The sequence below is a fragment of the Gossypium raimondii genome, chromosome 6, assembly GCF_025698545.1.
Source record: "Gossypium raimondii isolate GPD5lz chromosome 6, ASM2569854v1, whole genome shotgun sequence".
Lineage (NCBI taxonomy): Eukaryota > Viridiplantae > Streptophyta > Magnoliopsida > Malvales > Malvaceae > Gossypium > Gossypium raimondii.
In genome coordinates, this window is record NC_068570.1 from 15,558,206 (window position 1) to 15,578,475 (window position 20,270).

The window sequence follows — 20,270 nt, forward strand, 5'->3', positions numbered from 1 at the left end:
GTTCAAGCAACAATAAAAAAAACTTCAGTTTCTTTCTCTTCAAGGTTTCTCACAAAAAAATAGCTACCAACAACAGAGGCCCTCAAATATGACAGGCTTTGTATACCATTTGTTGGGGTTTTGACAGAAAAACAAAGGGGAAAAGAAGTGATTAAATGCCAAAGTTACATATTTTATGTAATTAAATTGGTTAATTTATGAGAGTGCACCACTAATTTTTCCATGTTTTTGTTGAATTTTGTGCAGGGGTGCAATTTGGGGCTAAATATAAGAAAAAGGAAACAATTGGGCTAGATTGAAGAAAGAAGCAAAGAATGAGGGCCAAAGCAGAATTTTTCCAAGAATAATTAGCTGAAATTGTTGACTTAGTGGGAGATTATTTTGGGATATTTTTTATATCATGGAATATTTTTCCTTGATTTTCTATACTAGTTGGCTCTTAATTTAGCAAGGCCACTAGTATAAATAGAGGCTACATTGTTCATTTTAATCATCAATCAATTGAAATATCAAGCTTTCATCTTTCAATACATTCTCTCTTTTCTACTCACGAATTTGTTTGTTGTTTTTAGTTTCCTTTACTTTCAATCCATTAATTTCCAGCTTGTTACCACTTAAACCATTTTCAATTTCCTTTTCAAACTTTCTTTCCATCTCCAGTAGCTAATTCACTTTATTACACCACCAAAATTCCAGCCCCCCAAACTAAATCACGCAACCCATTCCTTTCACCCATTTTACCTTATTTAATTTATCCAATACCAACATGCCCCAAACCTTAGCCAACTAAATTCATTTTCAGCTTTAGGTCGGAATTAGCCTCGTCAAAACCCGTGAGTTACAAACCCAAACAAATTAATTCCTAAATTCCAGTACTTATTATTTTCCGGATTAAGAGTATGATTTTGTCAACTCATAAAGTCAGATCAACACTAAGTCAAAAAAGACGCAGTTTGAGTTAGTGTGGTTAGACGTACAGTTGGAATCCCGAAAGGAACGTTTCTAATCGGTTTTCTGTGAACACATTGGCGTGCCAAGTGGAGGTAGCTGTTTGGTTCCGTCAAGGGAAGTAGTAACCGGATTTAAATGTCCCACGCGGTTGAGGACATTGGTTCGAGCTAGGCTCTTCTAGAACGCAAGGCTGCCGGAGTTCTAAATCACGAACGTTTCGTGGTTGTTCGATCGGTAAGGGTTAATTATTGGACGTTCCATAACTAATTTACACAAGGAAGATTTGGTGTCCGAGGAGTCCTTGGTAGCTATAGCTAGCTTATTGGAAAATAGGAGTTCATCTAATTTTGAGGATCGGTTCAAAGACGAGGAAAAATCCGTGCCTAAAGCTGAGCTTATTCTAATTAATTTTTCTTCATATTTATTTAACTGCTTTTTATTATTTCATTTTCAACCTTTACTTTTACGCTTTTTATTTATTTATTTCAGGTTCCAGGTTTTCGATTTCATCCTCCCCCCTAATTTCTTGGGCACGACAACTGCCCCGACATAAATCTGGTCAAGAGAGCAACAATTTGTAGTAAACTCAGTCTCTGAGGGATCGACCTTACTCCCTATACTGCTTAAATTGCAAATTAGGCGTAAGTTTATATTGGTGGATTCGACACCCATCAAGAAGCAAAGAAATGGATGCAAAGAGAATTGAACAAAGTTGAAACCTGAAAAACTAATTTCATATTAACTTTCATTAAGATAAAAACATATATGTTACATGACAGTTTCCTAATGCATAACTGCTCCTACTAATTACTTGACTAAAACATAGCTTGAATTACAAACAAAATAAAGTTGACTTATCAGCAATTACATCATATTGAACATCATTCAAATCAGCAACTAATCTTACTAACTTTAAAGACAAATTACAAAAGAACTAAGGGTGAGTTTGGATGGGCGGTGCGTTTACCTGGGCTTAGTGTAAAAACAGCGGTGGCGGTGAGATTAGATACTGTAGTAATACTATAGCGTGAGACAAAAAGTAAGCTAAACGCACCGCACCCAATCGCCCATCCAAACCCACCCTAAAGCTAGTTACAAATGAACAAAATGTTGCTGCTGTACTGGTTGAGCTTCAATGCTTCTCTGCTGTTGCATTGCAAGCCAAAATTCAACATATATTAATGAATGTATGTGTGTGTGTTAAAAAAAAGAACTAAATGGCGTGAGTAAAAGAAGAAAAGAAAAAAGAGTGAAAATAGAAAACTAGCAGCTACAGAGAAAACAGTTGTATTATATTGTGAAATATTTGTGTATAATAAAATTGTTATTTCAGCTATTAATTCTCCATTACGCTTTCAGCAGAGTCGTCTTCATCATCAGTTGGATTGGCTAGCTTTAGTTCCTTTCCCAAACAACGCCACTGTCCTACAGCTTGGACTGTCTCCGTATCCAGATTTAAACTTACCATTCTTTTCCTTTTGTTGCTGCTAGACGATGTTGTTCCATGTTTTTCATTGACAGTAAGCTGCAAGTTGTTTACAGTAAAGTGGTCTGCTAGGGTCTTGATACCCTCCATTTGCTGACGGATAAGGCTCACGTCAGAAGGGTTTGGTGCTTCAAAGTTAGATGAGTTTTATCTAGCATTTTTATCGCCTGGAAATCTTCTGGTTCATATTCTGCGTTCCTTTTATGGGTTGTGAAGGATTCAAGAAGTGCAGCATGAAGGTTCTCCTGATTTGTTTCTTCTGAAAATTGTTCTTCAATCACCATATTTTTTATCATAATTTGCTATAGTGTCTCTAGTTGCAGGCTCCAATTACCCCACACGCAAACTATGAAAGAGCGCGCGCACACGCAATTTGAGGGCTAAATGTCTGCAGTACCATAAATGTATTTTACTTTATGTATGTTATAGATTTCAAAGAGATTCCTGAAAAATGGAATTATTTTTGGGAACTGTTATATTTTTTAATATTCTTTCGCATAAAATATTTTTTAAAATTATTTTAGTGAAACAACCACGTGAATATATTTGTTACAAAATATTATAGTAATCAAAATTTATTTTGTAATAAGATAAATTTTTATAATAATTAATATTATATATAAATTTAATAAATTACATATACATATATGAGAGTAGACAATGATACATTAAGGTTGAAAGAGATAATGATTTAAACAAATACTCATATTTATATAATTAAAATAAACATTTTTATACTATAAATAAATATTATTGAATATTTATAAATTGCAATATATATTTATTATTAAATATTAATATAAATACTTTTAATACTATATTAATAAAATTATTTAAAATTTAAAATTATTATTGTTAAAGTTTAATATCAAAATAAAATTGTAATATTAAATAATGAGTTATTATTTTGTACACTCACAATGTACTTTTATTTCACAAATAATTTTTAAATATTTTACTGTACTCTTAGGACGAGTTGTCAACCTCTTGACTCTAAAAACTCCATTAATAGTGAAAAAATATTTTTTCTTAAATAATTTATTAAAATATAAATTATATTAATCATATTAATAATTTATTATATTATTTAACCTTAAAATATTTTATTTTTATATTTTTAAATATGTTTTAAAATTAAAATTAAAAATTTATTACTATAATATTAGATTTGATTAAAGTTATTTTATATAAAAATAAATTTACTCAGAAATTTTTTCAAACATAACTAACACTTTTCAAATGGATAAATCAATTTACAAGAAAAATAATTTATTTGTAAATTTGGGTTGCTTTAATTATTTCTATAAAACAAAAGACATTTTCCCCAAAATAAATGGAAGTCAGATAATTTTTTATAAAACTATGGATTTTGCAAGAAAGTGGTGATAGAAACAAGATGAATAAAATGTTTGGTGAAATGAGTAAAATGATAAATAATCTCAAACCGATTTAATTATATTCTTAATTTAAAATAACCTACCCTATCTCCTCTTTTTGCTTCTCCTATTTATCAAAAACCCATACGTATACATTATTGTTTACATATATATAATATGATAATTTAATTTGATATGTTGTCTAGTAAGAGCACAATAAGATAATATATTTTACTTACATCAGTATTGTTTGTATTATATATTTTACAATTTTTTTAAATAATTTCATTATAAGTTTTGATCATATCTGCTTTTTCTATATAATGACTAAAATTATTCATAGCCTCTCCCCAACCCATAAATAGGACGATAATGCGTTTCAGCGCACTTGAATCTACATTCTCTTACATAAATAATAATATCCATAACAATCAAGATAAAAATCTATCAGCCATTTTACAAAATTTCTTTTATGAATATTTTATCGTACATCTGTGTGGGATAAGGATGTAGTGGGCAGAGAAATTTAAAATATAAAAAAAGAAAGAAAGTGATGAGATGTTGGTTTTATCTATACCTAGCATTAGTTGCTCAGCTAACGCAGGAGATTAGTAATTTATTTAAATAAATAGTAAATAATGGGTAAATTACACATAAAAGCCCTATTTTTTTAAAATTTACCGAAATAGGCTCGGTATTTTATCATTTACCAGAATGAGTCATTTTCCCCGAAATCGCGTCCACGTCAGCGCGATGTCAGGGGATGTGTCAGCAAATCGCGTCTACATCAGCGCGATTACTTACATGGCAACAAATCGCGTCCACGTAAGCGCGATCTTTTTTTTGAAAGGCCATAACTTTTGGCTCGGTTGTCCGATTGAGATGATTTTTTTTATTTCGAATAAATTTTCGAGATCTACGCGCTGACAAACGGCTGAAGGCGGTTTGCCGCAGTTTTCGTCGAAAAAGATCCTTTTTTACCTCTAAATTTTGATTTTTTCGGTTTAAAATTGAATTTTGAAACATTTAAATCATTATTTTCCTTATTTATTTGAAGTAAATACCAGAATTTTTTTACAGAATTGTTGTATTATTTTTTCTGATTTGACACGTGTATGGAATAGGTCCGATAAATCGTGAACGTAAGTAATATAATTAAGATAATAACAGTATTTTTATAATATGTCGTTAATTAGTTTAGCTTAGTTGGTTAAGATGCTTGCTCTTTTCCTTAGTACCTTGGTTCAAATCTTGTTGGTAATAATTTTGAATCTTTTTGTACTTGTTGCATTTATTTTTTAATCAATTAACTCTTCAATATTACATTAATATATATTATTAGTACAATAGTATAGGTTGATTGACAATTTGAGCTACAATATTATGAATATTAACTACAATACATAATTTGAGCTACATATTACGATAATACATTAATATGTATAATAAAATGTATTATTAGGGCAAAATACCAAAAAAGGGCAAATTAAAAGCCCTATTTTTTAAAATTTAGAAATAGGCCGGTATTTTATTATTTACGGAATGGGTCATTTTCCCCGAAATCGCGCCCACGTCGGTAGCGATGTCGGGGGCGATGTCGACAAATCGCGTCCTCGAGGCGCGATTTGTGTCCACGTAAGCAAATTGCGCTGACGTGGACGCGATTTGCTGACACGTCCCCTGACATCGCGCTGACATGGACGCGATTTCGGGGAAAATGGCCCATTCCGATAAATAATAAAATACCGGACCCATTTCGGTAAATTTTAAAAAAATAGGGCTTTTTTAGTATTTTGCCCGTAAATAATTTCTTAAAACTTATTAAATTAAGTAATTAATTAATTCTTATATAAAATAATGATCTAATTAATCATTTGATGGTAATAATATTATCAATATATTATGATTTTCAATTAAGAAGATTAAATTTACTTACATTTAAGATTGATTATATATTAAATTGATATATGTGTGAATTAAATTCAGAAAAATCATTTTAAATAAATTATTTAAAGTAAAAACTTAAAAAATTATGTATGATTAAAAAATGATTATTAATAATTATATTAATTTTAAATTAATTTTATGACAATTTATCAAATTTAATTATTTTAAATACATTATTATTTAAATTTGAGAAAAAAGTTATTTAAATTTATAAGAATTTTATGGCCAAATTTTTTTATAAGAATTTATATTAGATTTGTTATTTTTGTTTGTGGATTTAAAAAGCTTAAGTGGCAATTAGGATAATAATCCTAAAATAAATAAATAAATAGTTTGCAAATAAATCTAATATGGATTTCAATCAACTTGAAAGTAGTTGTAATAACAAAATCATCCAAATACTTCATTCAATACTTTTAATTTTAAGAATTTAGCTCATTTGAGGTTAATTTAAAATTAAAATCAATTGATAACAATTTTATTGAATTTTTTTATTTTGAATATGCGACTTTTTAGTGTTCAAAGGTTTGATTTAAAATTAAAGTTTAAGTGATAAGTCATATTCAAATTTATAGACATAAATTAATACTGTTATCAATTTAATTTTAATTTTTGAATCAAACAAGTAGATGGATGAAATTTCTAAAATTTAAAATGAGTAGAGAGACTTAATCCATAAGTTAAAAAAGTACAGGGACTGAGAGATAATTACACCATTTTCTCCCTTACTTTCTCATCCACCCAAATGAAAAAACACCCAGCTTCTTACGTGTTGGTATTCAAAAGCCTAAATTTTATAGTACTTTTATGTTTCTCGTTATAGATACGTAAACAAAATTTAATGTTACATCATCCTAGTGTCACGGGCAAAAGTGCAAAGCCCGTGACCATGGCATAAGATGTGCCCCATGGAGGTCTATCGATTAGACAAGGAACATTTAGCCCACGAGAACTTGCCCGATTCAAAAAACTGTTGGAGAAGCCTGTCAGATTGAAGCCTGGTTGGCCCGATAATGAAGACGTGGCAACTTAGGCCAATTTTGGTAACTAATATTAGAAGATAAATTGAATCATATCTTGTAAAGATTAGATTAGATTTGATATGGCATATCATGTAAATCCCTAAAATCAAGGGATATGGTTAATCTTGTCCGTCGATGTAAATGTATCTTGACCGTCGGTTTTGGAGAAGCTCAACTATAAATAGAGAGCCTCCCCCTCATTTGTACTCATCCATTGTAAGCTGAATTCTTAAGAGTAATAGAATTCTTTGAGCATTTACTCAAACATTTTATGTGCATTCTTTCTTTGGCTTTCTGTTGCTCACTTGTAGCTTCTTTTGGCACAATCGTTTCCGTTATACAAATTGGTGCCTTGGACGAGTTCTAAAAGAATCCTCACTTTTGGGCGTAAAGGCTGACTTAGGCGAGTTTGGATCAAATGGATCACCTAAGGTCACACGGATTACGAGACGAAAGGTCTAGCCCCGTGACAAGTGGTATCTAAGCTGTAGGTTTGAACCAAGTGATATCCGAGTTATTGGTTTGAAGGCACCGTTGGGATGTTGAAATAAGTTGTTGGTCAGAGTGAGCTAATGGAGACATGTGAGAGGGCCAGAAAAGTAAGTCGCTCAAGGGACATGCTAACAGCTTTGGAAAATCGAGTGGTTAATCTCGAGGAATCCGTAGGGAACATGAAAGAGACGCTTGAATTGGTCGAATGATGCACGGATGGGTTTGACTCAATGGAAGAGAAACTCAGAGATTTTGTGTTGGATTCTCTCGATGCCAATGCGGAAAAGATGAATGAATTAGTCAAGTCCACTACGAAAAAACTGGCAGAGAAGGATGAGAATCTCGAGGATATGGTGCTAGCCATGAAGAAAGAAATGGAAGAGCTCAAGGGGGAGCTCACGATTTACAAAGCCGCTTTGAGTAATGGGATGTTGTCTTCAAAGCCGAAGTAACAAGTAATAGATATTCCCAAACCAGAGAAGTTTAAGGGTGCACGATCCGCAAGGGATGTGGACAACTTCTTGTGGGAAATGGAGCAATACTTCCGAGCGATAGGCATCGAGGATGATATCATTAAGGTAAACACTGCTTCAATCTATTTTACCGATGTGGCTCTCTTGTGGTGGTGTCGTAGGTCCACAGATGGGAAACGTGGTGGGAACGCAATTGGGACTTGGGAGGAGTTTCAAAGAGAGGTGAAGAAGCAATTTTACCCACAGTATACTGAGAAGGAGGCTCGAGCTGAGTTGCATCGTCTCACGCAACAAGACACTGTTCGGGAGTATGTTCGGGCATTTAGTGAGTTGATACTTCAAATTTCTGACTTGAGCGAGAAAGAAGATTTTTATTGGTTCGATGATGGGTTAAAGCCGTGGGTAAAGCATGAGTTACGTAGGCAAGAATCACCGTATTGTAGCCATTGCCGAAGTAGAGTCATTTGTTTAGCTTGGTCCAACGAAAGACAAGTTCCAGTCGTCTAAGCCCAATGGAAAGGGCAATGGTGAGAGAAACCATGAAGAAGATGAAGGGGGACATAGCGATGATGGCAATAGTACCGATAGTACAAGTGGCAATGGGAAACCACGAGATGCGAAGCGGGGATCCAACAACCCGAGGGATAAGGGAAAAAGAATAAAATGCTTCATTTGTCAAGGACCACACATGGCGCAAAAATGTTTGAATAAATTGATGATTTTGGCGATCAAGAAGAAAGATGAGCTGAAGGAAGAGACGAAGCCTATTGAGGGGAAGACATCGAGGGTCAATTCGATGGTGCTCATTCCTAAGAAGAGGAATGGTGAAAAAGGGTTGATGTTTGTGAACATTAACATTGCGGGTCAGAAGCGGAGTGCTCTTATTGATACGGGAGCATCAGACTTGTTCATATTGAAAAAGGCTGCGAAGAAGCTTGGTCTAGCGATTAGAAAATCGAATAAGAAGGTTAAGGTACCAACTTCCGAAAAAGCCTCAACTGTGGGAGTAGTTCGTGATGTGGAACTACAAATCGGAGAATGGAAGAGCAATGAAGAATTTGAGGTAATCCAATTAGATGATTACATTATGTGCTTGGCTTAAACTTTCTTGATAGGATTCAAGCAACTCTGCAACCATGGGCCGATCAAATCCATATTGTCACTAGTCCGTTAACAAAATTTGTTGTGCTGGTGCATCGGGATATGAAGGTTGGGACCAAGGTGTTATCGTCAATCCAACTAGTTGAAGATGTTTCCTATGGGAAAAATATTAACTCGTCAGAACGGAATGCTAAGAAAGCCCATTCGGAAGTGTTAGTGGCGCAAGGGATCGATATGAAGCCTACAGATTCGACTGTGGAGCCGACACCTTTAGGAAATGTGGGTTGTGCATTGGGCTTCGAGGGAAAATGAGCGATGCAAAGACAGTCGAGACGAGTAAATGCTGCGAGTAAGGTACATTACAAACACTCTGATAGTGTTTTGAATTTTGACTTGTTGGCTTGGCAAGATCGTATGGGCCCTTTCAAAGTTCATAAGCAAGGAGGCAAAGGGACTATGGGTTGTACAAAGCGAAGATGTGAGAATCCAGGGGATTCCAGTGAGAACAAGTCAAAATTGGGGCAAGTTAGAGGGGAGATTTCTTACCAGCGGGATGTACCAACGAGTGCGACGGTTCAAGTTAAGAGACGGCAGAATCCGAGGCAAAGGTCTGAAGCAAGGGACAACTCGATCACAAGACAAGTCGGGAAAAAGCCAAGGCAACGAGAAAGTTCCAAGGTGAATCAAGTCAGTGTCATTCAGAAGTCGCAACGAAGGTGTTGCGAGAATAGGTGGGGGAGAATGTTACGGGCAAAAGTGCAACGCCCGTGACCATGGCACAAGATGCGCCTCATGGAGGTCTATCGATTAGATGGGGAACATTCAGCCCACGAGAACTAGCTCAATTCAAAAAACTGTTGGAGAAGCCTGTTAGATTGAAGCCTGGTTGGCCCGATAATGAAGACATGGCAACTTAGGCTAATTTTGGTAACTAATCTTAGAAGATAGATGGAATCATATCTTGTAAAGATTAGATTAGATTTGATATGGCATATCTTGTAAATCCCTAAAATCAAGGGATATGGTTAATTTCGTCCGTCGATGTAAATGTATCTTGACCGTCGGTTTTGGGGGAGCTCAACTATAAATAGAGAGCCTCCCCCTCATTTGTACTCATCCGTTGTAAGCTGAATTCTTAAGAGTAATAGAATTCTTTGAGAATTTACTCAAACACTTTGTGTGCATTCTTTCTTTGGCTTTCTGTTGTTCACTTGTAGCTTCTTTTGGCACAATCGCTTCCGCTATACAAATTGGTGCCTTGGAGGAATTCTAAAAGAATCCTCACTTTTGGGCGTAAAGGCTGACTTAGGCAAGTTTAGAGCAAACGAATCGCCTAAGGTGGCACGGATTGCGAGACGAAAGGTCTAGCCCCGTGACACTAGTGCTTAAATCATAACATAACAAAACCTCTAACCACCTAGGTAGTCATAACAATTTTACTTCAATGTATAAATATAACTCATTGATTACATTCAGGCAAGTTATTTAAATTATTTTTGTAAGCGATTTAAAAATAAATCTCGATCCAATTTAAGAAAATAAACTTGGGCTCCACTTGATCTACTTGTAATACCTTAATTTTACCCGGTCTAATAAATGCAAAAAACAGATAAAATAATAAAATAAAAATCGTCCATAATGTTTGATTACAAACGGGTTACAAGGCCCAAACCTAAAGCCCAATTACAGTTCAGCCCAAATAGGCAAGAACAGTTTCTGAAACCCTAGCAACAGCAGGATCTTCGCGCCGCAACCATCAAGAGCCGAATCTCCATGCAATCACCTGCAAACACAAGAAAGGAAAGAAAAATCAAAGAATCGAAATCAAATCAACATTGGAAGATTTCTTTTTATTTCTTTCTTTTCTTCTTGTATTGACGATCGCTATAAAAGCGATTTTGACGCACTGTAACAAGGATCGGATTTTGGGAAATCAATAAAAAAAAACACAATTTTTTAACACAAAGGGAGAATCAATCAAAACTCAAAAGGTTGATATTTTATTTTATTTTTTCATCGATTACTTCTTCGTTTTTCTTCTATTTTTTATTATTTTTTTAACTTTACTAAGGCAGGATAAAATGAAAAGGGAGGAACTTACCTTCGTTTGCCTTTGAAACGCCATTGGAAGATCGAGGGAGCCACCCCCGAGGATCGGTGGCCGGAAGCCGTAAGGTTTTCACGAGTTCTTCGCGTTTTCTGCTGGATTTTGGGTATTTTGAGCCCAGATCTGGGCTTGGGAAGGTTTAAAAAGCCGAAAGGGGTTTTTTTTCTTTTTTCGGCCATACAGACGGTGGTGCTGCGGTCTTGGGAAGCAATGGCCGTGGCGGTGGCCGATGACCGTCGATGATGGCCGACCACGGAGGATCAAGGGTTCAGAGGTTTTTTTTGTTAAAAAGGATTTGTTTTTTTTTAAAAGAAAGTTTGGAAAATAAAATTTGAGGCTTTAATTTTGGCTTAAATAGCCAATTGAAAACAGCGCCGTTTTGGAGGGGGAGGATCCGCGCGTCGACCCGACCCGGACCCAGGATCCGCGTGTTTTTGTGCGAAGGGGAAAATTGCATTTTTAGCCCCTCCGCCTTTAAATGTCTTTATAATTAGGTTTTTATTTTTAAAAAAATTCGCCCTGTAATTTATTTTAATTTCAATTTGACCCTTCTTGAACGACATCGTTTTAGAGGAGAAGGGAAAATTGCCTTTCCAGCCCCTCTATGTAATTCGCGCGTTCAATTTGGTCCTCCAGACTTTATTTATTTACGGATTCACCCCTGTTTTTTTAATTTCTGTCCCAATTTAGTCCTTTCTCATAGTTTTCTTAAAATCAATATTTCTAATAATTTTTTTATGAAATTATTATTATTATTATATGTATACATATAAATATGTTTCTTTTGCATATATTTACACCTTAGAAAACTAATATTTTTCGTATATTTTAGACACATGTTTTATTAATTTTAATATTATCTTAAACTTGTATATTTTCATGGATGTATGTATATTTTATTTATTTCAGTTATTTGTCTATTAATTTATGTTTACATATTTTTATTTTGTCCGTTCATTTAATATTCAAGAGCCATTATTTTATTTATTTGTTCATATATTTGTATTATTTCTATGCTATCGTAGTATTATTGCATTATATATTTAATGTAGCATAACATTACATTTTTCACTCAATTTTAAAATCAAACTTTTTTCAAAGTGGATATTCTTTTAATTAAAATAAAAGCTCATTATTGGGAATTCAACACGTTGTGTCCTAAGTATTGGATGTGGCGCATTGATTTTTTGAAATGAAGATTTTTTAAAAAATCATGAAGGAAATATTCCGAGTTTGAGATTCTAAAGGAATTGTACCCTAACGTATTGGGTGTGATTTCTTAAATCTTGGATAAGTGGATGTTCTTTTAAAGTAAAGGAAATATTCCGAGTTTGGGATTCTAAAGGGATCGTGCCCTAACGTATTGGGTGTGATTTCTTAAATCTTGGATGAGTGGATGTTCTTTTAGTTTTATTGTATAAATATTCTGACCTAATTCATTTTGGGGGAAATAAGAATGTTGTGCCCTAACGTATTGGGTGTGGCATTTTTGCTTCTCTGAATTGAAAAGGGTCTTAATATGCAACGCTTTAAGTTTTTTAAAGATTATATTTTTCCATATTCTCGACCTTAAGACACTAATTAATTAACTAGGTACCAATTTTAGGCGTTACGAGGGTGCTACTCCTTCCTCGTACGTAACTGACTCCCGGATCCGTTTTTCTAAAACTTGTAGACCAAAGCCATTTTTTTAGGTGATCCAATCACACCCTAATAAAAGATTGGTGGCGACTCCCAATTTTCATTTTTTCGAAAACCTAAAATTTTTTTCAAAAAGATGGTTTCGACACTACTTATATTTGATTTTTTAGATTAATTTTTATTTAAAATAAATGTTTTTAAAAATATAATACATTAAATGCACTAAAAGTATAAAAAATTAAACTTTTCTAACACATTAAAACTACATGAAAAAGTATTTATATTAAAAACAATACTATAAATATAATAAATGTTTTATTGTAGTAAATATAATTTTAAAATTTTATATTTTGGGTTGGGTTATTTAGTTGAGTAAGTGTGTTTTTAGGTTTTGAGTAATGGGTTTAATTGTTATTAGGTTAGTGATTTAATATAAATATAAAAAAAATATAATTATTATTTAACATATATAATTAATATAATTATTTTTATAACATAATATATTCAAGCCAACAAAAAAATCTTGCCCAAAGTCCGATCCATATAAAAAACGGGCCTTGAATTTTACCCAAGCTTATTTTTAAGATCTCGTATTTTTATCTAAACTCTCCCATTTTTCAATCGGGCCACCTGATAGGGTGACCCGGTCCATGAGTAGGTCTAAATATAATCCTATGAAAATGCAAGTTTTTCAAATATAAAAGTCTAAAACTTCGAAATTGATGTCCACCTATAATTAACATTATAATCTGTACTATTCATTATTTAAGTTTTTGATAGAATTGGTGTCATAAGTCATGAACAAATTTGATTAGTGAAATTACAAAATGTCTTTTGTAATTAAAATAAGTTATATCATTTGAGAGTATTTTAGTCTTTTATTAAAAAACAAAAAAAACTATATATTATGAGATTGAATACATGAAATTTACATCAATTTTACCATTTACATTTTAATTGTATTATTCATATTTTATCATCTTCATCAATTGTATATATTGATAATATTGTTGATTGAAACAGTGTCACAAATAAACTCGATACTAACTCAAGATGGATGATGTACAACACCATGATAAACAAATGTAGTGCAAATACTCATAATTTAATTTAAAAGCATCCTTAATATTAAAATAGAAAGAAGAAAGAAAAACTAAACCCAATAAAGAGGACCACTAAAAGCCGGGGTAATAGGCTCACCTCATATATCGGAATCTTAACATCCTATACCTTCATTATAAGAATTCATGGAATTATCAAAAACCAAATCCGACAAAAAGGAATGGGATGAACATCCCATTTAATGTACAATTTTAATTAGTCAAAGAAAGTAGATAAAAGATAATAAGGTTTCGGTTTAGATACTTACCAATGCAATTTATGTCTTAGTCTTCATTATGTGTCCATCAGTATGATACTCTGCATTTCATGCAATGAAAGATTCACTTAACAAAGTACCTATTGATGGAATTTGTTTTTGATTTTCAAAGATTTAACTAAAAGCTTACTGTGTGTCAGAATTTATCGTACGACATACAAGGAAGTAACTGTTGTCTGCTGTAGAGCTAAAAATGGCAGGTTAATGAACATAAGCTGCACAAATTTCAACCTAAAAACTTGTTCGTTTTATGGGTCAAAGCAGAAAAGAGAACCAAAAGGTTTTCAATAAACTTCAATGGAAACACCATGGAGGGGAAATATTAGTTGCTCGTCTTTTGCAAACTCAGTTGGAAGAATATGAACAGCTGCACATATTATGCCATTACCATCAATGTCATTTCGGTAGGAATGGGTCAATGAATCGTATCCGAATAGCACAAATATTTGATGAAACTTCACTGCCTTAAGTTTTATAATAAAAATGGGATCTTTTTTATGTTTCGGTATCCTAAAAACAAGGTAATATATTCCAAATAATGCATTTGAAGATCAAACAAGCATTAGAATACCTAAAGAAAGGCGTCTATTGACCTGGTTTGATTAACAAACTCAATTGGGCCCCCTATGTCACATGTTTTCTTATTTAATTCTTGAATCTGCTTGGTACTCAATAATCTCGGCAGTGCTTTTTAAAAACGTTTTTTAAGAATGTTTGTGCTCAACCATGTCGCGACTAGTCACGATACAACTGAAAACTTGAAAGACCCTCTTTTGATGTAACATTCCTCTTTGATGAGAGGAGTATCAAAGGTGGAGAAAGAAATTCAAATATACAAAAAGGAGTGCTTCTCAAATATAAACTGATCTTCCCAAAGAGTTGTGGAAGTTTGCTCGGTTCGATAAAAGCACGAGGAAGAAGCTTAAATATCTGTTGAGCACCAATAGAAACTGCAAAGCAGAAGGGAGAAAGGAGAGAGAAATTTTAATATGCAATGCGAGGAAACTTTTAAAAGAACACTCAAACATTGGTATTAGCAATTTAAACGGATAGATTGAACAAATGACGAAGCAACTTTATACATGTATCTAATAACTTCAAATGAATGCAAAGTCCGAAGCAGCTCAACATATACGTTTGATGGTCGTATTGAAATGTTATAATGGCTGACAATGAAAATAGTAAGCAGTTCCAACACCGTTTCCAGAATCGATGAATTCGAAGACAACAGGACATATTCTTGAAGGCAGTCCCTGAGAAGCTATCTCTTCACGCATGGTGATCACTGCAGCCAAAGAAGGATACATATATGATGCACCCAAAGAGAGGAAAGGTGTTGAATATCCAAGACTTAGATACCCCGAGTAAAATTACAGTCAACAATTCAACTTTTTCATACAGACAAAGGGATGCCATGTAAGACAACAATGTTTTGGATTCAGCACAAGTAAAAACAATGATGCAAATGATAAAATCTACAAAATTTTAAAAGGATTAAACGCTCATAGAGCATACACTGTCCCAATCCAGGTAAGAAATCGATCATTCCTGCTCTGCCAGCATATTTGCCAAATGCAAGTAACCTTTTACCATGGTCCCCCACAATAATCTCAGTCATACAATGATACCTTTTTCTCCTGGATCCATATGCATGTCATACAATAAACTCATACTCATACAAAGATACAAAAAGTAAACCTACCTTATCCAACAATGGCATGCTGTCCATCTGAGCTTTATGAGTACGTAAGAAGAAGGCTTAAGCGCTCTAGTAGGAAGAACCATGTCTAACTGTGACAAAGCCAACCAGTTATTAAGGAATACCTGGGTAGTCGTGTCAGCTATAAGAGATTGTAAAATTTAAAGTAAAAAATAAGGAACGGTTATGATACCCAAAATAAGACTACATTCTGACAAGTCATCTAATATGTGACAACCAACATCCTCGTAGAGTGAATCGTGATAGATGCGTTTCGTTGATGCTGCACTATTATATGAGTTACACTCGCATTTTCCCTCCAATTGTGTAGAAGACGAGCACACTGTGATGGGGTGAGAGGAACGGTTCTTTCCCATTTATTCTTAGACTCGGAAAGAATCTTAAGAACGCCATTTCCAAGCATCTTGAACCTTCACCGGTAAAAAAAATCAACTATGTTAAGCCAAATATTATTGATCGTAGTAGTCAAGCAAAATAATAGCCTAATACAAAGTCAGTGAAGTTTGATAAATATCACGCCAAGAGATGGCCATAAGTTAGCTTCACAGAATAATAATAGATAATAGGACAACCTTGTTAATGAGCAAAATAACCATATATTTAAGGAATTATGAATAAATATAAAAAGAATTGCTTAAATCTAATTCAACTTTGATTATAATTTTAGTTAGGATTCTCTAAACTCCTTAAAAGAATATATATATATATATATATATATATATATATATATATGTGTCAAATTTGTTGAAGATCCATTCAAATGTATTGAAAGATTTTTACCCATATGAATTTATATGATTATGGATTTTGGGTAAGAGAATTCCATGTCTTTGTTTTTAATGACAGTCACTTTATCTAACTTTTATTAGAGCTAAATAATTGTTAGAATCTTGAGCTAGATAATTGTTATATAATAAATTATTAGTGCAGTAATTTCTCATTCTATTTGTAAATTTTAAATTAATTGGATAAATAAAATTTCTCAATTAATTTATTATATATTTATATGGTTATCCTCAATAATTTTTATATGAAAAGTAAAATAAATAAATAAATATTAGTTTACTAATTACCTAAGAGTTTAGTCAATGTTAAGTTACATCATATGATAGATTATGATGTAAAAAGATAGTTTATATTAGTAAGTAATTAAAATTGTCCGTAGCCCATAGAATCAAAATGAGCAATTGAGTTATGAGGACTATTATGTTGTATATTAGTTCAATTGGGGAGATGACTTATCTTAGGTATTAGAGCAATTAACTCCTAAAAAGTAAAAACAAAGGTGTGATTGTCTAGATTAACAATTAGGCTAGATCCAAGTAGAATTTATCATGTATTCGTTTATGAATTTATTCACTTATGACCTATAAGGGGTGACTTTCCTCACACTACACCAAAACAGGTCTTTAGCGGCGTATTTTGTGGCGTTTGGACAACAAACGCCGCTAAAAATTGAACATTAGCGGCGCATTAACGAAAACGCCGCTAATAATAAGCAATAGCGGCAATTCACAAAAAGCGCCGCAAAAAAATAAGGCCAACGACGCCGTTTCCTGAGTTTTTGGGCCATTAGCGATGTTTTTACAAAAGCGCCGCTAATGCTCCTGTCTTTAGCGGCGTTTTCTGAGAAGCGCCGCAAAAAACCTAAGGGCAACGAAGTCGTTTTCATTGTTTTGGGCCTTTAGCGGCGTTTTCTTAAAAGAGCCGCTAATGATTTGTTTTTTAGCGGCGTTTTTCTGTAAGCGCTGCTAATAGTAATAAAAAACCATTCCAATTATCTCATGATTTGATATATTTTTTTATTATAAGATGAATATTTCGTTGTACTTATTATATATTGGTCAAATTTACATTTAAATGATAACAAATAATATTAATGTTTAATACAAAATGTTTTTATTAATTAAAGAGAAGTCCTAATTAAGTCCTAACTATTTATTATTATTTTTCAATCACAGTTTATTTAAACTACTTTAGTAGAAAATATATATATAAAATTATGAGTAAAATAAAATATAATAAAACTTAAATTGTTGTGTTGTAAAGAATAAAAATAGAAAAAATTTGATATATAGTTCGACTAAATTAATATATAAATCAAACAAAGTAATAGAAAACACCAAATTAATATCGTGATTAATAATATTATATATTATTTAATTAGTCGGGTTAGTACGGATAATGATGAATAATTATGATAATATGCATGGGACATGGCATATAGCTTCCTAAAACGATGTGGAGTGGGCACCAAACTCTAATAATATTTTTGTAGTCCATGCCCCAGTAGAATGGGTTGAAACATCGATCTTTTTCTCTGGATAATGATATGCAAAGTCAGATGCTTAGGGGTTAGGGGTCTAGAGGTTAGACGTTAGGCTTTAAGACTTAGGGTTTAGGGGTTTAGGGTTATAGGGGTCGGGTTAGGGTTTAGAGTCTAGATTAATATTTTTAGTTTATATTTTAAATATATGTTCTTTATGTAATTAATTGTAAAAGAGATAATAATAAATTTAATAAACTGAAATTATGAGTATATATATAGTTGAAATTATGGCTTAAGAGATATATATTAATATATGTTATATTTAATTACTGAGATTCATACCATTTGATATTATAAGAATCTAAAATATTTGTTTTGTACTACAATAATATTATGATTGGGATTCTTGGTTTTTGAGTTTGGGGTTTAGTTTTTGGGGTAAGGGTTTGTGGTTTGGGGTTTGTGATTTGGGGTTTGGGGTTTGGGGTTTGGGATTTGGGTTTTTGAGTTTAGAGTTTAATGTTTGGGGTTAGGGGTTTGGAAATTTAAGGGTCGGTTTGGGGTTTAGGGTTTAAATATAAGTTATGATATAATATTTGATTTTGGGGTTTGTTTATGGTTGTTTCTAGTTTTTGGGTTCAGGTACGGTGTTAAGCTAACAGAGTTCTGGTCATGAGTTTTAGGGTTTAAATGTGGATATTTTACAATATAATTGAATTAAATTAAATTTAAATTATCAATTTAATAAATATATATATGAAAAAGGATTAAATCCCAGAAGCTTACAAAAATTAGATGGTTTTAGGGTTTAAATTGTATTCATTGAAAACGACGCCGTTTCTAGTGGATTTGCATTAGAATTAGCGGCGCTAAACATGAAACGCCGCAATAGATGAAATAATACCGACGTTTATTATAAAAGCGCCGTAAAATACTGTAAGTTGTGAAGAAAACGGCGCCGTTTTCCTATTACATTTAGTGGCGTTTCATATAAAACGCCACAAGTATGTTTTCTTTGTTACGGAAACGGCGTCGTTTTCCATTGTTATTAGTGGCGTTACACCCAAAACGCCGCAAATATATTTTAAAGATTACACGGGTTTGCGTTAAACGACTGCGTTTGACCTTATATTTAGTGTCACTTATATATAAACGCCGCAAAATCGAAATGGTGTTACGAAAAACGGCGCCATTTTTTTATTACATTTAGTGGCGTTTTAGATAAAACGCAGCAAGTATGTTTTCTTTGTTACGGAAACGGCGTCGTTTTCCTTTGTTATTAGTGGCGTTACACCCGAAACGCCACAAATATATTTTAAAGATTACAGGAGTTTGCGTTAAATGACTGCGTTTGACCTTATATTTAGTGGCACTTATATATAAACGCCGCAAACTCGAAATGGTGTTATGAAAAACGGCGCCGTTTTCTTATTACATTTAGTGGCGTTTTAGATAAAACGCCGCAAGTATGTTTCTTTGTTACAGAAACGGCGTCATTTTCAAGGATATTTGTGGCGTACACCCAAAACGCCGCAAATATATTTTAAAGATTACAGGAGTTTGCTTTAAACGACTGTGTTTGACCTTATATTTAGTGGCGCTTATATATAAACGCCGCAAAATCGAAATGGTGTTACGGAAAATGGCGCCGTTTACTTAGTTGGTTTTAGTGGCGCTTTTATTAAACGCCGCAAATTTGCATTATAACTTAAGGAAACTGCGTCGTTTTCCATTGTTAGTAGTGGCACTTTGCTTAAAACGCCGTTTTCTATATATTATTCGTGGCGTTTTTTCTAAAACGCCAAGAGGTTTAGTTACTTGATGGGGAAACGACTGCGTTTGGCGATATAGTTAGTGGCGTTTGTTTATAAACGCCGCAAAGGGGTTAAATATGTTGACGTAAACGACGTCATTTGTTTTCCACCATTTTGACCGAAACAAAACCAAATTAATTCCCCAATTCTCCACCCCCCCAAAACAGACATCTCCCCCAAATCCCTAAAATTTCCCCTAATCCCTAACAGTTCCCCAACGTAGTCCAGAACGGCGCCAATTTCTTTGCTGCATCACAGCCTCTGTGCGTATCTGGTACCGCAACCATCGGTAAGTTCGTCAACTTCCTTTTTCTTCTTCATGCGTGAACATTTTCTGGAGGCTTGAATGCCGATTTAAATTCAAACTGCATGCTTCTTATCCGTGAGTCTCCGTACTTGTTGCTTGTGTTCTGGGGGGATTTGGTTCAGCTTGCAGTCCCCATGTGCTAGTCTTTTGCTTTGACGTCAAACTGCATGCCGCCTTCTGTTATCT

At 33.4% G+C, this 20,270-nt stretch overlaps 1 pseudogene; it reads right to left on the reverse strand.

The window, feature by feature from the left end:
* Positions 1-14,258: 14,258 nt before the first annotated feature.
* Positions 14,259-16,097, reverse strand: LOC105772374 (alpha-aminoadipic semialdehyde synthase-like; annotated as a pseudogene).
* Between the last annotated feature and the right edge of the window lie 4,173 nt (positions 16,098-20,270).